Below are 22,661 nucleotides of genomic sequence, written 5' to 3'. Positions count from 1 at the left end.
ACTGTATATTCAGTTTCTCTTTTTGCCTCATGTGGAAAAAAGTTAAACTCTAAGTGGGTGAAGCTTTAAGTATCATACATAATCCCTTGCTTCTGACAGGAATAAGAAACTTGCCCTAAAGACCACTCAACGGATTTTTAAGTTAGTGTGTGAAAATCCAGCAGGATAAGAGAATGCCCCACTGGATACACCCGGATTAGTATATCTATTGATTTGTGTCATCTTGAGGAACACGCAGTATATTACAAGCACATTAGAAGACAGTATCTCTCCACATTAAAATGTGAAGCAAAGAGAACGAGCAAGGGTACTTCAAACAGCTGCTTAGCCTCCTTACTGATTTGCTGAGTGTGTTTCTTCAGGTATGTAGTCATATGTTCTCATTAAAGCTCAAAGATAAAAGACACAAACAAAAAAAAAACTCCCTATCCATTTGCTAGGGCTGAAGACTTCACTTCACTATGTTCAAGGAGAAACTTTATAAAGCTCAACATCACACTATTTGATGTAGATTCAAGAACAGCATGTGGGGTTAAGGATCCAGCATTGCAGTGACCGATGCTCCCTTGTACTTTGTGCTTCTCTTACTTAAAGTCAGTATGTTGACTCTGCAATGTGTTCACACTGTCCTGCATGTCACACCAGTGCAGATACTGAACTGGAGGAAAAGTAGCCAATCATCTACTACACTATCCTCTCACAAAAACATGCAGAAAAGAGCATTAGCAGCCGTACAAATTATGACTGTAGTCCACCAGGAGCAAAGGATTAAGTAGTGTAACATTCCTATAGAGCAAAAAGTCCACAGAAGGAGGTTGACGGACGGATTGGTCAACAAAACATTGGACTTTAACGTGTCATTTCCTACTGACAATCTTCTTTAACCGTGACAAACAGCCATGGTCACGGTAAATATTGATCAATGTAAAATGTAAGAAATGGAGGAGAAATAAAAAAAAAAAGTCTGAGCACCAATTTTTCTGCTTTACAAAAAAGTAATAAGCAAGGACATATCTAAAAAGAAGATCAGTTTTTCAAAGGCAACAGTCCTTGGATTGGAAGTCATGCAGCTTTATAACTATCAATTGAGCAGCAGTGATGGTGGAATGAGTGCACGGCCATCTGGGGTAAGATGAAGAATGGATCCGCTGTATCATTCACCTCCATCATTTCTGTTTTGAACAATGCAGTGAAATGCAGCTTGTTCAGGCTTGTGAATCACAGACTGATTCAAAGTCGTTGTCGAAATAGTGGATCCCCCCCTGCTGCTTCATCATGTGGTTCCCTCTTGGCAAAAGAGCTGAAAGACTCTTTTAACCTCGCACCGAGGTATGTGCTTGTCTAAATAAGCACCTGAACCATCTCGCTACAGTAATGAAGAACCCAAAGTATGTTATTCAGTTTGGTATGTTATAACCAAACTTAACAAACTGAAGGTATTACTACAAGGTAAAGAAGCGTATATTCTACAAGGTTAATAGTTTCATAAGAAAGGTCAACGTGAGGGAAAAGAGATGTGAGGATGGAAATGAGCTGTTTCCTATTGCCTGATGCCCGCCAACTCAGGCAGAGCTCCTGTGGTGGGAATGGTGAAAACGTGTGTCTCTGGGCTCTCAACAGTGAGTTGGACTTATATTTGAGTGATCCTGGCAGGGCATCTGTTAAACTGAATTGGGTGAGGAACATTTTCAGTAGGACTGAGAGAAGCAGCAGGCTTCCTACTAGACTGCAGAAACAGCTGATGGATGTCTGTGGGTTTAAGATGGACCATACAGACAAGACACTGTCATAGTGTCCAGACTTGTTGAAATATGTCCATAATGAACCCTTATCCTTTGAAAATATGTTCTTGTGTGAAGTGATTTTCTCAGCTTTGACCCAAATCAAAACCTGGCAGAGGAACAGACTCTGCCTGATTACAGCTGTGGCCACACGGCTGTCAAAGTTTTTGAAAGACAAACTATCTCGGGTGTCTCAATAAAGGGAGAGGAAGCTGTTGGGGGGGGGGGATCTAATTTTCTTTATTATTTTCTTTTAAATTTTCTTTATTAATAATGTTCAGTTCAATAGAAATTGATATCAGTTCAGAGTAACATGCTATACTTTTGCGTTGGTGTTGGTGAAGAGATACTTGAGCTTTACTGATTGGACTATAAGGATTCATGAAATGGTTGGTAATCCTTGCCTGAGACACCTGAGCCACCAGGAATCCCAAAATAACTATGCTGCTGTTGGAAATGACATCTGCATGACAACCAAACTGACTGGAAAGTACTGATCTGACTAACCTTGAGTCTCCTTGGGCTACTACTTTATCTAGCTTTAATAGATTTTGCCTTCTATTCACCAGGATATAAAATTTAGCAATTCTCTGCTTCTGTTTGTGGTTTGAAGGTCTAAGGAAAACAATGATCTAGAGGACAAGGTAGCCAGGGTTGTGTTAGAGCTCATGTCTGCAAATAGCAATTCCTTTACCCTTGAAGGATTGAGCCATACAGCTACCGTTCAGAGCAGTTCTTAATATTTTTCTTAATAAACAACAGTGACCCTGAGTATCCAAAAGACACATTTGTACAGTTGGGGGAACTCGCGTCCATCGGACTGGAGCTAGTAGTAACGTCTACCAGAAATTATGTGTACATACTTCAACTCTGTTTTTCCTTATATGCTTGAAAGGATATGTAACTGCTGCCTGCAAACATGTTCATTGGCAACTGTTTTTTTTTCAGTCAAGAAAGCGGTGCATTGTTCTACCATACTGGAGTCATAGGGAGGTGGTGAGGGTGGATGGTGGCTGTTGAATCCTGCATGTATTTAACCGAGACCATCATCTTTCCCTAACCTTCCCTAAAATAACCATAAAAAAACATAAATCATGCTGTTGTTGCTGTTCAGTTGTGCTTACTGCACAAGAGCAGATATTGACATTTTCACTGAATTCTTTGCAGACACATGCATTAAAACATTGCCGGATCATATTGATACAAAACATAATTATGTCCACATTACATTTCTTTTAAGGCATATTTGATGTTAGTAGTACATACATTTGTGGTGCCAGGACCTGGAATAAGTTACTGGCAGGAAACTTGGAAGAGTGTAAGCTAACCTTCATAATTAAAATTTGTATACCTTTTGACTTGGAGTGATTTTATTGATAATGATATTGATATTTATGGTGTGTTTGTTGGTTGCATAGTCACCTGGAATTCTGAATCTTTGCTATATTTACGTCAAAGACTACAATGGGAATAAGTCGTGGACTTTAGTAAGTCATTCTTGACATCTTTGTGTGCTAAATGTCCTCTTGAAGTAAATAAATACTCTCTGTATCCCATGTCTAAATATCTTGTGATGCCAGCTGTGTTTTAAATTAGAAAAACTAACATAGGGCATTCTTTTAAGGAAAGAAAATAAGAATTAGTTATTAGAGTGCATCATTTCAAGGATAAAAACATATTTTTTTAATTGTGATTTCCATTTGGTTGAAGTTTAGGTATTGTAGTTTTCTCCAACAGCACCACAGTTCATGTCCCAGTTGAAGGCAAATAACAGTAAGTAGTACATAGCAAGAGAGGACCATGCAGATAGGCTGAATATGGCAGGTTAAGGCCAGTCATAATGACAAAAGAAAAGAAAGTATAACGTTTAGTTTCATTCTGCAAAGCTGCTCCATCGTTAAATAGTTGCTGTGCAAGGACCTCCTGGGAAATTAAAAACATATTGTGCCACAATTTCCCTTTGACTCAGAGCGTCCCTGGGGAGAGTACTTTTAAAATTTCTAATAAAGGAGACTTCAAATTACAGAGAGGGGACTTGGCATTAATTAAACCGGGGATTTCAGTAGGGTCAACTCCTCATATTTATCTGTTTATACCCATGGTATGGTCCTCTGTAAAGACTGGTGTATTGAGGTCACAGCTCATGGGTAAAACAAATGTGTGTATGTTCTCAAGTATGATACAGAGATGATTTATGTGTTACAATAAACAAAATCATAAGGTGATAAAAATATGTTGCAGTGCAGAGGGGTCGGAAAGATTTGAGTTCTTTGAAATTTCATCACGGGAGCTTTTACTGTGGAAAATGTGCTGTTTGCTCCTTAATTATCAAATTATAATGTCATCACCTCATTTGTCAGATTAACCTTTTAAGAGGGTTTGCGGCACAAAATGATTTGCACCAGTATGACTCTGCCATTATTTCTGCCTTACCAATCCACAAATGATCACTCTCCAACTACCTGCAGCTTCACTGTTTAAAAGCATCAGTAATTTACTGTTCTACCTCCGCACACTGCTGTGACTCTATTTTGTTCCAAGATACTAAACCTGCTGCTTATGTTGTCTGCAGCCTCGACTTGGTCTAAATTGCACAGTTGTTGGTAGGCAATACACAAAGAATATACATGTAGGATGTTGTTTTTTTCCTTGGTGTGTATCTGAAGCAGCACTGTGGTGGAATATTAGTAATATCATACTTACTTTTTCTAGGACTCAAGGAACACGACTGCATGCTGTAGTTTTAGGTTTTCATGGCGACGTTAGTCACTTTTATTTATATAGTGCCAAATCACAACAGAACTTATCTCAGGGCACTTTCCACAGAGAGCAGGTCTAGATCGTAGTCTTTAATTTAGAGAAACCCAACATTCCCCCATGAGCAGCATTGGTGACAGCAGCAAAGAAAAACTCACTTAAACGGAAAGAAACCTCAAGCAGAACCAGGCTCTAGGCGATCTGCCTTTACCAGTTGGGTTGAAAGAGAAAGAGGGAGGGAGAGACACAGAGAAGCACAGCAACAGCAATAATAACCATAACAACAACAGCAATAACAGAAATAAGACTAATAATAATAATAGCAGGCAAGGTCGTCAAGCAGGATCACAGCAACAGATTGGTAAAGTTTGAAGAGATAAAGTGAAGTTGAGTTGATGATGAAGGTTGGTGGGAAAATTAAGGGTCCCAGAAGTGATTTCAAACGATTTTGTTGATCTACTTTCCTGCATCTTCATCATCAGGTCAAAATTCCCCTTGGACAATTAAAAAAAAAAAAAAGCAGAGATTGTTTTGTTTTTTTTGTGAAAAATTATGGCCTTCAGAGGTTAAATCATAATGCTTGTGGTGTTTCTCTGACCTTCCCTACAGAACTACCATCAGGCCCAAAATTTCCAGATAAACGTAAAATATCTTAACAATAGAAACATCTAACAGATTACCATGAAATCTCTGTGCTCATGTTGGTTTTTTGACCTTCTCCTTTTAAACCCATTAGTGAAAAAATAAAACAGTAAAATTATCAATAAGTTATTCATTCCAAATAAATTTTTTATATTGTGGCGTGTAATGAACATCACAGCCTCTACAACATGCTAGGCGGCTTTAGGCTCAAAGGTCCCGACACAGCTAGAGTCATCTTTTATTACAGGTAAAGCTTAAAAGCTGCATGTGAGTACACTGTAAAGTCTCAACGCTCACATACAGCACCACTCAAAAGTATGGACACATCTTCCCATTCCTTTGAATGAGAAAGTGTATCCAAACTTCTAACTGGTACCGTACATCTTTACCTAGCTTACCATTTTCATGCCTCTTTGAATCTTTTTAAATGTTCACACTCAACAGAGTTCATATTGGACGTTGTGCAAAACCCCAGATTACGCTCAATCAATATCTTTACATTACAATGGAACAAATGACTACATGCAATGTGAAAGGTGTACCCTGTAATGACCAACCCACAGAGTATTATTACCTGACTCTGCTGTTCCCCTCAGAGTGTTTTAGCATCTTTCAGCTCACTGTTTTGGTTTTTCAGTCTCACCGCTCTCATCAACCTTGTTTCCAGACAGATGAAAGCTTTCCACTTTTTGCTCACAGTCCATATACAACACATGGATTTTATTTATTTTATTTTATTAAACAAAGCCAATTATTATTTAATAATCTAGAAATCCCAATCCGTAATTTCCTGTGCTCTCATGTTACCTAAAGGTCAGTGCCTGAATTGGACCAAGAAAGGTGCCAGTGCATTAGTCTTGCATGTGTCTTGGATATATTTATATTTATACATATATCTTGGTAATATATCCCACTTAAAATGTATTTTTGTATGCATTTCATTACATACATTACATATGACATACATTCCCACAGTTTGCAAATAAATGTATATTTGGTTAATAAAAACTTTTTATGAAGCTATTGATACAAATCAAATTGTACACAAATATAATATTGCATATATGCTTTAATAAAACCAACTAAAAATATGATATCTGTAGGCCTACAGATTAAATTGGATAATGAGAAGGAATACCAAAGTCCATAATGTGTCGGCAAGACTGCAATTATTTATCTCCAATGATGCTGCCACTGGCAATAATGGTATATACATAGCATGACAGAACAAAGAGGGAGAAAAGAGAAAGCATGAGAATAGTTTTTAAATTATTTACATTGCTGCATTTGCTCAGGCCTGAAAACATGCTTCAGTGCTTTGTTGTCATAATTGTTTTGACATTCAAAATTGGATAAAAGCAGATGAATGCCATATAGGACCTTTAGTTAAAGGATATGCTCTCAGCAGTGAACACTGTAGTGAGGTCTGTAAATTGTAGGTGAGCGACTTTCTTCACATCTTACCTTTTTTGGAAGATGAGAACTGGAAAGTTATTTTTGAATTTGCAAACGTTAATTTTACATTCCACCATAAACAAATGTCCATACTTTCCCATCACAGTCCTGAAATAAAATGAAAGTACATCTGATGCCTCAGTCTCCAGTAATAACATTGAAATCAATAGTCATGTCCTCAAGATCTGGATCAGCATACCATATCTGCAAATTAGACAGAAATACACTCATATTAATACTATGATGGTCAAGATGGATCAGCAAGTAAGTAATTAGAGTTCATACTGTGATTATGAGATATTTTATCTTTTTACATCCAACTTATATTGTTAAACAATGCATTAGCCAGTACAGCTGTATCCTTGAAAACATTTTTTCACAATTCTGTGTGCTTTTTAATGTAGCCCAATTTATTATATTATTATATTATAACTTTCTTACACTCATACTCTTAAAAAAAAGTTACAGAAGGTCTTGGGAACAGCAGTGTCATAAACTGGACCTCAACAGGCCCTTTATCCAGCACTTTTTCTCTTTAACAGCCACGACCTTATGTATGCATTTGGATTGAAATGTCCCAGCGGTGGTCCATTGCATTTCAAAAAAAAAAAAACCCAGACTGTAGAGTCGGCTCACAGAAAGTGCATTCCTTTTTGCAGTAAGGATGTCATTCATAGTGCTGAATGCCCTCTCGCACTCACTAGTGGATACAGCAATAGTCCTGACAGCTTTTAGTAGAGGCTCTAACGCAGCAGGTGTATAAGGATGCCTTGATATCCTTGTATTCATGAAACTCACAGAACTGAACACTCACCTCAGCATACTGTATATATAACTCCTCTTTAGGCCAACTTCCAGGATCTTGGACTCTCATGTCATGCATTATCTTTTTGTAATGGTCATGTGATGCATTTTCTCTGATGCTGACATGAGAAGAGGTTGTGCAAGTCATCCGGTATCTCATGTTGTCTGCCAGACTGCAAAAGAACTGACCTGCATATATCTGTCCAAGTCTGCTGTTGACACGCAGGATAACACCCATGAAAGTATTTTCTTCCACAGCTGCACGAGCTTTGGTCACATGTGGGCCTGGAATAAAAACCATGGACTTAAAAACTCAAGTAACTTGAGTTAGCAGCCCGTCTGCTTCTGGAAGTGTCATCTCTCTTTTTTGGAATTGCCAAGAGAGGTCGCTAAACTCTGTGAGTGCATCATACATCAGTCCCCAGATTGATGACAAATGCTACAGATGTGAGCACATCATCAAGTCCTTTATATTTTTCCCTGTCTCTGTAATTTCTGCTCATGTTATTTGCTGCTTCTGAAAAATGATCATGAAAGACTGTAATTTTGCCAAACAGTCCATCAGATGGACAACACACGTCCTATCATTAGTAGGCGCTGTCCGACTCATTGTGCACACTGCCCTTACTCCCTCTGATTTTGGGGGAAGCATGGACCAATGAGTAGAGTTTATTAATAAAAAGATCTGAAAATGATTGAGGCCAGAAACTTCCTTGATGACATCACCTACTGCCAATGGTTCAAGCCGATGGTTCAAGCAGTGCCACACAAAAATATCCGGGAATTTACTTCACAGCTAGCTAGCAACACCTGCTCTCTTGCCTAGCATTAGTGATGCCCCGTCACGACCAAAAGCAACTAGACACTGATCTAAAAAATCCTCAATAAAATGTCTTTCAAGGCACTTCATCAAAGCTTTAGTGATGGCATCTGCAGTTGTTCCATGCAACTCAACCAATTCCCCAAAAAAGAGTTTGTTTAGGGATTAGCGTTCACTAATGCGTCACTAATGCTGAACATAGACATACAACTAGCACAGATTTTCCACTGATTGTGGTAGATTCATCGATCAACACACACAGTTTCCCGTTATTTTCTGTGATGTGTTTTGTCATTTGTAAGAGCGAATGACATTGTCCACATTAAGTCCCTACAGCTGTTGCAAAATTCAGATCAACCAGCAAGTCAACCAGCAAGTCAACCAGCAAGTCCACCAGCGGCCGGCCATACTTGCCATTTTATTTTTGCTGTTCTAAAGACTCTGGCCGTGCTTTCGTAATCTGATGTATACATAGTCTGTACATGCTTCTCAGTTGCTTCGCGTGAAGCACATTTCAGTATGTCAGCAGCCTTTTTATGAGCAAATGATTCTTTGTGTTTTTTTTATCTTTTTCCTGAGGCTTAGTTATACTTATCACAGCCGAAGTGCGTCACTAGACACTCACCCCATTCACTCAATAGTTTCAGTCCTTGTCCACAGTATATTCTCAGAGGTTTAATTTTTCTGCAAATCCGGCATCTACGCTTGTCATCCTTCACAATGAGCCAATGGGACAACAATAATCGGTCACTGACTGCGGGTGGCAGTCCATTCATTGGTAAGTATTTGTTTTTTGTAGTAGTTTAGAATTTACCTTGCTGTCAAATAATGTGCATTCCATAATATTGACCGAAATATGTGCAACAGCCGTGATAACGTTAACATTAATGTTGTTACATTTATATACAGACTGTTGCCACAGCTCAATTCACAAGTACATTTTTTTCAAAAGGGAATTATCTGTTACCTATCAGATGTCTCCTTCCTTTTCAGCCAATAGAATGAGTGGAGACTTGAGGGTGTGACTCAATGTGGTCACATAGCGTTACATCTGCACAGTCATGAATCAATCATGCAATCATGAATTAGAATACTGGGAGAGAACGAGCTGAACGAATGCTTGCACTTATCACCAGTGTTGTTCAAGAAGTTACCCATATAATGCTAATAGACAACCTAGGATCATTAGCTAGCTAGCAAGCATTCTTAACTCAAACATATTTAATCATGCACGACTAGAGAAATCACTTACCTGTGGAGAGCAGCTACCAGACGCTTTGACGTTTGTTATTTGTTCTCTCCTCATGTTCTAATTCATAATTGCAGACTGCGCAGATGTAAGGCTATGTGACCACATTAAATCACACCCTCGATCTACGCTCAGGTGATTGGCTGAAAAGAAAGGAGACATCTGATAGGCTACAGATAATCCCCTTTTGAAAAAAATTAATTTGTGAATGGAGTTACGACAATGGAGTCTCAAAACACCCACACACAGTGAAGTTCACACATGACAAGCAGTTTGTAAATGCAGGTTCAACAGTCTGTATATAAATGTCCAAATATGTTTTTCATGAAAATTGCAAATACTTTTAAATACATACAGTATATTTGTGGACTTCTATTACATAAGTTTAAAGCAATTGAGTGCTTTTTTACATTCATATACAATGATAAATATTTTGTGTGCACTGACAAATATTTTTGTGGAGTGGAGTCATTTACATATAAATCACAAAATACATTTGTGAATCCTTCTGTGCACAATCATTAATATTGAGACCCATCTGATTCCATACACGATTTATAATGGGAATATCTTATGGCACACCGTGACATCCCTACCCATGGCTAGATGTCTTAGGCCAAATGTTTTGGGCTATGGGACAGGTCACATACGTATAGGAATTGCACTGAAATGTGATTTGATTTGAATAGCAATTGGCATCTGATTTTGATCCCGACAGTTGATGAACTGAGCACCTTGTCTGCTTCTCTAAACTGCAGTTGATGATCTAAGAATGCTCATTTATGTTTTTGTATATAGTTTTCTGTTTGTGCTGTTCAGCGTTTTACTTAACACGATTGTTCTATGTTTGCGTTGTTGTTCAGGCCGCCACTGAGGATACAGGGAGGGACATCGGAGTCATGGGGATTTACACAATCCATAGAGATGGGGATGAGGAGCCAGTGGACGTGGGAATTGTGATTGAACGCGTTAACGTAGGCCATGTGATCATGGGGTTCATCATGCTGTTTGGGCTCATTTATGTCCTTTATCTAAGTTTTACAGACACCCTTAAGTACACCTTCCAGTTTTTTCAGAAGGTCATAGTGAATTTGGAGGGGCACAAGCTGAATGCAAGAGGTGAACACCAGGTGACAAAGTGCATTGTCAAGTTTCCTTATCAGGTCTTTTGGGAGTTGTTTTTGTTTTGTTTTTTCACTTTCATCTTCCGCCCAGTCAACAACAATCAATGACCTCATGGATGTTTTTCTTGTTCTGACATTTTGAAAGAATTGACTAAGCTGCACAGTGGCAGGCCAGGAGCTGTAATTTACTTAGCTTTTACATATAACTGCAAGCTTCTGTTTAAATATAAAGATAATTATATGATATGCAGCCATCAGAAGTGGAGTGACTTACTGTAATTGCTCCTCCCTCACGAAATAATGGTTGATGGGGGTTTACGATTGGAACTCCATGGGCTCGGACGAATGTTTACTAATGAAAAGTTTGCCCACTTCACCTCCCCATCCTAACTCCTAGAGTGTGACTCTACCCTCCACCCTTCTCAAGCTGCCATTCATCTCTAATGTCAACTGGCGCGTCTATTTTTCTCCTCCCTGTCGCCTGATTGCATGACTCAAAACTCGGGTTGAAATGGACTTAAATACGATTCAACACACTGTGTAATTTCCTTTGATTGTGAATGGCCAGAACTCTCTTCATGCTGCAAGTCACATTTTTACAGATTAAGTTACATTTAAATGACTATGGATATCCTTGTTAGTTATAATCAGACTCTCTTAGTCAGTGAATGCTTTGTGATTTCTTTTTTTTTTTTTTTTTTTTTTGTAGCCCAAAAGTGGTCCATGTGTTTCTGTTAGCAGCTCTGATAATACACCAAAGGCTCTTCTTCAGTGTAAATGAGCAATTGCAAAACTGTGTCCTTGTTTGAACTGACCATCTGTACTACAGGCAAAGAAAACAAAGCTGTACTGCTAGTGACAAAGCAAAGTAGTAGGAATTTTTCATTTGCCATCTTGGTTGCTACATGGCGATTACAGGAATTTCTTTTCTGCTTTTTTGTAATGATGGGTTCAAGGCAAATGGCTACACTACACTTACACAAGTACTAAATATAGGTTTGTGCAGTGCACTCTTAAAACCACCCAATGATATCCCCTGTTTGGAGAGCAGTGCAAATCCTCCACCTTCATAGCATCTTTGTCGTTTGTGGCTCTGGGGGATTTGGGATAGATGGGCGTTCATTTTTCACCAGTTATGGAGCTGTTGTAGGAATGCTTTTTCCAGGGCACTGGACAAGGAGTAACACCCCTCTTAAATCGTTCTTTGAAAGAAAGTTATTAGCTTGCTGTGTGTATTCAAGTATAGATGTTGAATTGAGGATTACTGTCCCATCGATGATTTCCATTTCGATGTTTTCTTGGTTCTAACATTTAAAAACAACAGTGTAAGCTGCACTGTATAGATCATGTCGGAGATTTACTTTCATTTCCTGCTCAGTCTGTTTCTTGATATTTGTTATCTGTAAAACAAAATAAATAAATAAATGCAGGCACACTTGTGTCATGGATCATCATTTTCAATAAAAATACCTCAACTAGGTTTTGTCTCATGCATGTCTTAATGGGGAATCAAATGAAAAACAATTTTACCTTATTATTTAATTTCCAGTTAATTATAGTAGTTTGAGTTGGACAAACGTAAATCACTTTAAGAGTTAATGTAATTATTTTATTTTAGCTGTATTTGATAAAATGACTTAGACTGACTCTATTAAATTATAGTGCATGGATGTACTTGGGTTGAGTTGGGGCTACATATATTTATTGGATGGAAATCCTGCCCACAATTAAATTGAGTTATTTTTTGAATGAACTGACTCAAAACATTAACACTAAACATGGATTGATGTGTTCTTTAAGGTTTAGAGATATTTGATCATAAATGTTTAGATAAAACATGTATTTCTATATACAACAGTGTTAAACAACATACAGTAAGTGCCCTATTGTAGAAACGATTCAGGATCTATGTCAGTGCTCTCAATAGAATAACCTGAGAAAAAGAACGTGGCTACATGCGCCTCAGTTACGGCACAGACCATGGTTGCATGACTTTAATTACATTGTCTGTTTGGCAGAGCAGTGGCACATCAATCTTATCTGTTCAGCTGCATGCAACAATCCTAAACCTCAACAAAAACCTCTCAGATGACAACGGGTCCACAGAAGTACAGCAGATATTCTGCTCTCTGTTTTGTCATGAAGAAGTTTGAATCATTTTAGAATCTGTCTCAGTCTAATCTGAACTCATCAAACTGTCTTTATTAAGGGCAAAGGTAGAAAACCAAATGTACAAAATGTCGATATTATGTGAATTGTTGTTGAATTTTAGATTAACATTTGCATTATTTAAATTTACCGGTTTAGATTTACATAGCTAAATAAGGAAAGATTATTGATTATTGACACACACAACACCCTTGAGTACCAATACTTATTAGTATTATTGACATAGTGCTGCAGACTGCTGCATCACTGTGATACCCATCAACAGAATATAATGAAGTGACAATTAAAAAATATTCCTGTTCCCAGACGGGCGTTTTTGTTTGTTTTGTTCAGCATTACAAATTGGGCATTAACAATGTGCGATCAAGCTTGACCAGAGATAAGGCCAACTTTATCTTCAGCTCAACAAACAGCAGGGTAAAGCCAAGTAGGAGTGATGGATGGTCCTTCCTAGCTTCTCTTGTTGTTTGTTTCATCCCTCGCTGTGTTTAAAAATGACCCTTCAAAATGGTACCAAGGGTGGAAACTAGTGTTCTCAGCTGCGCCGAAGGAGGATATGCTTGCTTGGGTAATCCTTTACCATGGCTTTTACATGGGCCTTTCTTGCCACCAAGGCAACCCCTCAAACATCAATACGCTATCCCCTTTGGGTAGGTTCAGTTGATGGCTTTCCATCCTTGTATGAGGGCTTGCTGGCAGAGATGGAAGTGCCATGGGAATACACTGACATTGATTTCTTCATCCCAATGCACACACTGATGTATTGACTGAAGTGGCGACCAGAGACATTCTTTTTGCCACTGTTTGGTGGAGCTGAGAGACAATGAACAGAAATTTATCAGACTAAGCCACCAAGTCAAAGGCCATATTCATTTCATTTCAGTGCAGCACTGCCTTCTTTCTGGGTTTCTTTCAGGAGAAAAAATTCTGTTTTTGTCTGTGAAATGTTGCTGGAGTCCTTTTAAAAAAAGAAGTCTTGACTTACTTTTCAAGCTATGATGACAACCAATGTGATTATGCTGAGGGGTGCCTGAGCATAAACAGTAAGGCCTGCTCTTGTCTGCTGCACTTACTTTCATTCACTTGTAGTCAGCTGCTCCTGTTTAAAATGGCTATAGACTCTTTGAGGGGGAAAAGACCCACAGATAAAGCTTTGTATAGTCGGGGGGTTGGTGTTCCCTCTTTCGTCACACTGAAGAGTCTCTAATGCATTTGGAATCATAATTCAGTCATCGCTTGCTAATGATAAGTCATGCACAGCACAGAATTCACAGACTGCAGGATGTTAAGGCATGTTTGATGTCTCCGGAGTAATATTTTGCAGCTTGTTGTCACTGCGCGGCTAAAATAAACATGCTCTGTTTCTGACATCTGTCAAAGTGAATTATACATCTTGAGAAGAGTTGCAGAAGTCACAATTCTTCTTCTAGGTTTACAGCGTTGTTGTTTGTAATAATAAGTCGTGTGTTTTTTAGTGCCTCACTGGAATCTGACTGATACAACACATGCTCTTAGGCAGAATACAAGTGGAAACACACTACAGCTGCTTCCTACCTTCAGGTAATGGAGCTGATTGTGTGTGTGTGTGTGTGTGTGTGTGTGTGTGTGTGTGTGTGTGTGTGTGTGTGTGTGTGGTAGAAGGGACCTTTTAGCAAGAGAAATAATCATGCATACTTGATGATATAATATCAAAACGTAAACGGTAGATTAATTGTATTTCTTCACTCATGACCCTTTATCAAAGCCTTGAAATTCAAATTATTATTTGAAATGCACCAGTTCCTATGATAAGATATGATAGATATGTAAAGCATTTGCATTATATCATTTCAGTTCTTCCTGCAAAGGTGCTCGTCACTGGAAGCATTGAGGTCGGCTTTGTGTCTGTTAAATGCAATGAAATAGCTCGGAGTTGTATTAATGGAAGTCAGCCACACTCCCAGCAGCTCGGGACAAGGTCAAAGTCGAGGCTAGCACCTTTGAAATTGATTTGACAGGGATTCATTCACATGGAGCAAATGTGTGCTAAAAAATGCATGCCTCCTGATATTTTCAAATTATAAATGTTGAAGCCATAGTCACCCGTGACACAGAGGGAAAAATATTCACTTCAAGGTAGAAACACTGTATACTGTAAATACCTCATCCAAATTACAGATGCCTGTTGACAAAACTAGCACACTGACCTGCTGTCTTACACATGGAAAAAAAAACCTCTATACATTATTGTTGACTTTTAGTTTTCTTTTTTATCTTTCCAAAAAATGTTTTAAAGTTTTCTCTCATTTCTGAAAACATTAGAAATATAAAAAACAATAGAATTCCTAATAAAATGAATCACTATGTAAATGAAGCTGCTAGTTACTGAATATATCAGGCCTTTAACAATTCTCAAGTTTTATACGTGATATTTATACTAATATTTACACTACACAACTGTACTGTACACTACAGAGGCTTTGGTTTCATGTTCTTACTTCATTACTAAAGACATGCTGGCTACATGTCATATAGAAATATATTAATATAGTAATTATAGTAATAAAAACAAAATCTCCAACACTTATTATAAAAAAACAAGACTTAAGAGTCTTCAGCTGCTCTCAGTGAGGCTGTAGAAATTCATTTTAAAGAGATGGAAATAAAAGTTGGGATTCAATATTTGTTTTCGGTCTTCAGCAGTCATGGTGAAGAATAATGATCTTTGACAACCCATATCAGAAGGGTTTATCATGTCAGGGGCATGAAAGTTTTAAGCAGTGTGCAGTGGCAGTATCACTTTGTTTATATGCATGAGGATGGCTTAAGCAGAAAGGTCATCGTGTCAAGTCTTGTGAGATTTTATAACATCATATGTAGTGTTGGGTGAGTAAAGATGTGAAAAATGCTCTTGAAAAATGAAAGAAATATATTTGTTTTGTCTGAACATTTATAGTCATTAATTATTTATAATATGTACAGCACCTGTTGTCGTGTCTGTACAGTTAAAACATCACTAGTGTTTTCAGCATTGTTGCCATGCTAATATTTGCTAATCAGCAGAAAGCACAAAGTACAGCTGAGGCTGATGGGAATGTCCTGATGATGACTCATCCTCTGGAGACCGTACATGTCTTTTCAAAATTGCTTAGCGATCCAATAATGGGACCCATAATTGTAACGATCATCTCGACCTCTGCCACAGCTCAGCCGAGTGTACAATGGCACAGACTCACTCTGAGGCTTTGCCCGTAAAGAACAACAAACAACTTCAGTGTGAGTAAACTCCAAGGAGATCAAATGCACATTGACAGTCAGGGCTGTAACCACAGGAAGCCTTCCAATATTTTGAGGCCCTTTCACAAGCAACTTCTTTAACTGACAGTCAGAGCCCAGGCAACAAGCCTGGATTGTCATGACTCTGGGATATTCAGAGCCCAACATCAACTCTTTCTAATCCACGCTGAGCTTTGTGACCCATGATGCAGGCTATCAAAAGTGCCTGTTATGTTCATGGAAAATTAAAATTTAAAAGTGAAGCAACAACTTCAGAAGTCATCAACTTCAGAAGGCTTCTGGAGTAAATGCAATAACCCTCTTAGCTGGTGTGAAATTGAGCTTTTGAAAAATGTTTTATAAAACCACTAAGTAGACATTGAACATATATGTAAAATATGCATAACAGGATTTATAGATTATCATATAAAATATGTAACATGTTTGTGAATTTTTTTGACCGTGGGTTTGTCCTTGATGTTTGGGAGCTTCAGAGGCTTCCTGGAAGGTGTTCTGTGGTCTCATGATACCTATTTGGCAGAACTGGAGTCCACATGCCAAACATCTGGGCAGGTGGCATCCCGCCACTCGGCTAATAGCAGGCCAGATATCTGGCCTGTCTTTGATGTGCAGACAGGGATTGCAACGGTGCTCTGCTCTCACTCTTAATAACCTGGTATTAAAGGGGCATCAAATCATCTATAATCTTTATCGACCCCTTTTAGCGAACAGTGGGAGTTGCAAAAACAATGATAGATGAGCCCAAAACACAGAGAAGCAAACTAACTCATGAGAGCAGAGATCCAAAAGAAAGGTCTAGTGACGAAGTGATCTGTCACAGTGCTAAATAGTGGAATGATTTAACTGCAGCATAATATCAGTGCAAGGGTGTTTATCTTTCATTACTGAAATGGGATGCCAGTCACTCATTTGTAGGACAATACTGCTGGTGTGTGTGTGTGTGTGTGTGTGTGTTCGTTCCAGAATAGAACAAGCTCCAGAAAGTGAGTTTTTAATGCCAGAAATGTCACCACCTAAATTGTAATCATTAATTCACTGACATTAATCATCAACTCTATCAGTCCCCTGCAGATACACTGTGCAGAAACGTGGTCTTTTTGTCCGGTAAAAATTCTCTGTATTGTGCCTTTGATCAGAGTCAGTCAAGGACAGGATCAGTGCTTTACGGTTTTCAATTCCTGTCCAATGTGCCGGCCCTTTGTTCCCTCTCTGCATTATCACCTTCTTTAACTCAGCCATTTGAGAGGACTGTGATTAGAGACCAAATTATACCGGGTGTGTTTAGGTGCGCAGTATAAACCTCTGTGTCTGCCAAACTTCCCTGGGCTCTAGCTTTAGATCCAGCTTAGTCTAATGGACTGTGAGATCTGCTTTTGACTCAAAACAAGCTCTTTCGCCTGAGCAAAAACACTAATCAGACTTGTTTACTTGGATGATTTATGTAGCATGAAAAACATGAATCCCCATGCTCATAAATGTTACACGGTTGAGAGGCAAATATTGTTTCATTGTTGCGCTCACCAAAAGGGGAGGTCTGGATAAGTGAGCCAGTAAGTGGGTAAGTGTGTGCACTTATTGCACCATCTTGTGAATAAAGCAAGTGTTGCATGTCATTAGGAGTCCCAGGACATTAGACATGTTACACTGGGAAACAACAAGAGAAAAAAAAAGTATTTATTATTATCTTATGCACCAGCTACATTTTATAAGATACTTCCAATCACAAGCATTTATATATGTTGATACATGTGCTCAGTTATGAATTACTTGTCACAAAATGACAAGAGCTAGCAAACAATATTTATTTGGATGTGTATCTCTCACATCCTTGAAGGCACGTCGTATTTTATATTGATGATTGATGTCAAGAGATAGTAGATCCTGCTTTGCCTCTCCGGAAGTTTCATCAACCCTAACACGTGGCTCCATTCCAACAGATATCATTTCCCCAGAGTTCCCTGGAAAAGAAAAACAACCAAGCAGGTGTCTTGGTTATGATGAATACTAAATAAAAGGTTGGCCAAGGAACTGTGACGGCGTTTCTTCAGTGGAAGTTGGGTGGGAGTGTTTTTGTGTTTTTTGCGGGGCGGGTGCCAGAATCTGAGAGAGGCAGAGAGCGGTGAGAGAGATTGAGAGCTTAGGAAATGAAATCCTGTGTTAATGACAGAGGTACCTTAATTAAACCTGAATATCTAAATGACTGCAGAAAAACAAAGTCGACAGTTAGACAAATGCCTAAGGCACGATGGTTTGCCGCTGCAGTGCCCCGAGCAGATCTTTCCTCGGATATACCAGCGTCTTCCGCACAGAATGACTGATCAGAACTGTGGGCAAATTGAGGTGAAGTGGAAAAGTAAGGCACCAATATGCTGTTTTGCTACTTTGAGAGTCCCATTAGTTCATACATTCAGCATGACTGTACTGTACCCCTCTCTTCTGAGCTGTGACCTCAAGCCATGATTCAAGGTCTGGAGTGGAATAAATAGCCTGAAATTGTTCCTAAACCACCATAGGCTAGAAAATAACTATAGCTTAACCAGAAGCTCTTTTGGGGTTTGACTGGGTGGATCCTGAATGACTCAGATGACCCAGTGTTTGACAGGACCCCTAGAACATGCTACATTTATTTAGTCAGAGCTGTTTTTGAGCTATTATAAGGGCGACTTAAAGTTTCTTGAGTGTTCATCACCAACCAGGTTGACTCATTTTAACGTAGATAAATGGATAATGACAACTATTGTTCCATTACATCCAATTGCAACATTTGAGGTCAAGAATTACTTACCATTTGGGTTGGACCCAGACATCTCTTAGCAGCAGGGATTGATTCATCTCATTTACACATAAAGTCTAATTAGGGATCTGTCTCTCTGCGGTGATCCAAATGAATTATCCCAATTATGATGGTAGTTTCTAATCACATTTATAAAACAGCACCTTTATGGGCCCATGGCTGTGATGTTAGTGCAGACTGCACTCAAAGGAAGCTCTCTCACATCTCTCTGAGAGTTGTGAATGTTGTGGACTATTCTATTTGTGAGTTGCTGTATTGTGCTGGAGAGCCTGTCCATTTTCAGCCTCTTTTTCAAGAGCATCTCTTGTGCTCCATTAGCTGAGTATGCTCGGATATGCGGAAGAAAAGCAGCATGGGGGGGGGGGGAAGGGGGGTAGGACAGAAAAAAAATGGGAGTACTAACATTTGAAGAGAAAGAGGTTTGCTGAGTGCACTGCTCTGACTTTGGTGCTCCACTTATTTTCTATCCTCTGTCGGAAGAGACCAGAGAGAGGGCAGCGAAGGCAGGGAAGAGATGAGTCAGAACTCCTACACTAATGACTGAGACAAGCCCTGCAGGTTTATACCAGGGTTCATTTTAATGTATAGTATTTACTCAAAGAACAAAGCAAAATGTACAGGCATACCTCAAATGGTCAAGTCAGTCCATCACCTTGTAGTGTAAGTCTACCTCAGTGTTTGATCATTAACGCGGTTGGTCAGTTGCAAAATTAAATCAGAAAATATCATATTAATCTGAATTACAAAGTATTTACCTCACTTGAATGACTGTATTTAAAACCACCGTTCAGATTCAGCTTCTTAGTTGTCTAACGAAGGTTGAAATTTATACACAATAACTTTAATGTGTTGAATAGTGATCCAAAGCTGGTAGGGGGGGGGGGGGGGGGGGGGGGGGGGGGGGTTAGGGATGTTCGGCAGATTTGCATTTACTCCCCACTGTACAGTATGTAGAGATCTCTAAGCGCTGACCCATGATAAAAGAAATATGCCTGACATTTGATTGAAGATTATTTATAATTTATGCAGCTTAAACATGGTGCATGCGAAGAAACAAGATTTAGCAATACATTCTTATCACTTCTTGTCAGTTTTTCAGACATGCATGCTGAGTTAACACATCACTATGCCTGTGAAGATTCTCAGTCACCCAGATCGCGGTAAATCCAGAAGGGCTGAATCACTTGCATTAGATTCTTGAAGACATTTTGTCCCTCATTCAAAAGGCTTCTTCAGTTCTGACTGACTGGAGTCGTTTAACCTCTGTAAAGTCATTAGAGTCACGCGAGTCGAGTTTGACTCATGTGACTCTTTGTGTTAAACTGCCTGGGAAAGGGATGTCAGGAGTGCATTGTAAGTGGCTGATAAGTGGTGTCGTAGACCACCTCCTCTGTTGAGTGATGGTTGTTCAAGTCTGACATAGGCGGCCTCCTTCATTCCTCCTCACACATCACCTGGCTTCTCTGTCCAATATGTGTACTGTTGCTGTCCTCAAAGGAATGTCCCTGGTCCTTCATATGTACTGTAAATAGACTTGACCTGACAAGTTGATGCTCATGTGTTAGGCCACGTGCTTGTGAAGCGGTTGTTTTGTCTCCTCGATGTATAGCTCTGTGCATTCCTCGCTGTATTGGACTGCAAATTGCTTGTGTTTGTGTGTGTGGTCTTTAAGGTGTGTGTCAGTGTGTTGATGGGTTTTAAAAACATAGGGATACAGTGCTTGTTTCTCACATACTTCAGCCACATATGGAATAACAATATTGTTGTGATTGTTCTTCTTTTCTTCACCACCTGTCGCTATGGTTTTCATACTGGATTGTGTTGTTCTGACAAAGGCTCAGTTTTGGTACCCACAATCTTTTAGGGTTTCCTTGAGGTGTTTGTACCTGTGTGTACATTCTTCAGTGTGCACTGCCCAGTCCAAGAAAGCCAAACTTTTGTCTCTGATGTTCTCCTGTGTGAACGGAACTGATGTGTTTTGTGAAGGCGTGCACTTCCTGGCTTTTTATTGTGAGCCAGGCGTCGTCCACAGCTAGATGCTGTTGCTTTGAAGGAGCTCAAGGCTCTTGAGCTCCCTCCATTTTATCCACAACGTGGGAGACACTGGTGAACCAATGGCACAAGGCTGCTTTGTCTGTAAAAAAAAACCTCATTGTATTTGAAATAGGTGGCATTCAGACAGAGGTCAAGCAGGTCACATATATGGTCTGGACTGAGGTTGGGTCTGTTGTCTTGTAGAAGCTCAGTCCTTTAAATCTCCACTGCATCAATGGTTGGAATATGCGTGAAAAGTGAGGTAACGTCATAGGACACCATGACTATCTTTGACCATCTTTTTTTCTTCTACCTTTTAAGTGAGATCACATCCAGTTCAGTGGTGCTTTATTATGTTTTTTTTGTTTATCTATTTGCAAGCATGTGGTGAAAAGTGCAAAGTGTGGTGATGAAGAATTTCTGTAGTGAGAGTGGGAGAGGGAAACCATCAGTTCAGAGAGCGAAGTTTTGTGTCGTGACACCAATGAGAGGATCATGTGAAAGGGTGAAGGGAAGAAATGGGATGCAGCATAAATGTGGTACCTGACTTTGTGCCCTGCACTTAAAGGCTTGATTTTTTTTTTCTTTTTTGAAGACACTTTACACTCAGTCTTTCTTCTTCTTTGTTCAGAAGGAACCTTACAGATGAAGACATCACATCCTTTTTGTGTCTATCTTGTAGTGCCTGTTTGCAACAGCCGTTTTGACAGAAGTGAGGTGTTTCCTTGAGTACTTTTCAAGTCAGCTGTTTTACTTTCTTTTCATTGTTATGTCCTCTTTTGCTCCAGTGCAGGTGCATCTGTACTGTCTCAGATGCATTATGAAAGATTTATGCATTGCCATGTCTCTTTATTTGTTTGTTTGTTTGAACATTGAAATACAAATTCCAATGTAACGGGATTTAATTAATTATGTGCCAAACAGTGCAGATCCAAATTAAAAGCATTAGGCTCCATACTGCAGTTTGCTTTGTGACAGTTAGAAAACATCAGCACATGTATGAAGGAAGGAAAATGTGAACCATATCATACTGTTCCATCATGTTCCTGGATTGTGTTGAAATTACATTTTGGTCATAGCCTACGCTGTTTATGTGTAATAACCATTTAGTCATTTTGTCACATATTACATTTTTCTTAAAACAACAAAAAAACATTTCCCTCATTTAATAGTAATATTACAGAAAGGAATATCTTGAAACATGACTAGAATGAGTAATAAGTAATAAGTAATAATAAATAACTGCACTAGAGTCAAGAAAACAATTCTGGATTGTCTTCTTGTAGTTGATATACGACTAAATCACTGGATAAGAGGGTGATTTTTGCACTGTAGTACATTAATTCATATTACTTTTGCACACACCGTTGGTCCTTAGAAAACATTCAGAAGTATCGTGTAAATATGCAGTTCATGTCACATTGTGATTCGATTCACACTACTGAGAGGTTGTAATGAAGCCATTAAATCAAGGAACGTTCTGTCTCAACCTTAAATCTGCATGAGCCAGCCTTAATAGTTTTTAACTGCCAATCAGCGTTCTGGCATATTCTACCAACCTCCATAAATGAATTCAAATCCTCCTCCTGCCTTATACTTGGAGAGCTACCCGATGACATGCAGCCTGCCTGGAAATGGATGTCCTCTGAAGAAGCACTGAAGTGATTCCTGCAGGTTATTTAAAAGGAAAAGTGCCGTACGACTGCCAGATCACAGTCATGAAGAGGTTTTGTCAGGGTTTACCCCACTAGGGATT

General features: G+C 39.0%; 1 long non-coding RNA gene across 1 annotated transcript; it reads left to right on the top strand.

Annotated features, from left to right (window-relative positions):
• The first annotated feature begins 7,941 nt into the window (after nucleotides 1-7,941).
• On the top strand, nucleotides 7,942-12,112 carry LOC122992810. The gene is made up of 2 exons (XR_006406147.1): nucleotides 7,942-9,037; nucleotides 10,372-12,112. It is a non-coding gene; the product is annotated as an uncharacterized LOC122992810 (long non-coding RNA).
• Nucleotides 12,113-22,661: the final 10,549 nt, after the last annotated feature.

Source organism: Thunnus albacares, chromosome 11 (genome assembly GCF_914725855.1).
Source record: "Thunnus albacares chromosome 11, fThuAlb1.1, whole genome shotgun sequence".
In the NCBI taxonomy this organism is placed as follows: domain Eukaryota; kingdom Metazoa; phylum Chordata; class Actinopteri; order Scombriformes; family Scombridae; genus Thunnus; species Thunnus albacares.
This window is presented reverse-complemented; position numbering and strand designations above follow the sequence as displayed.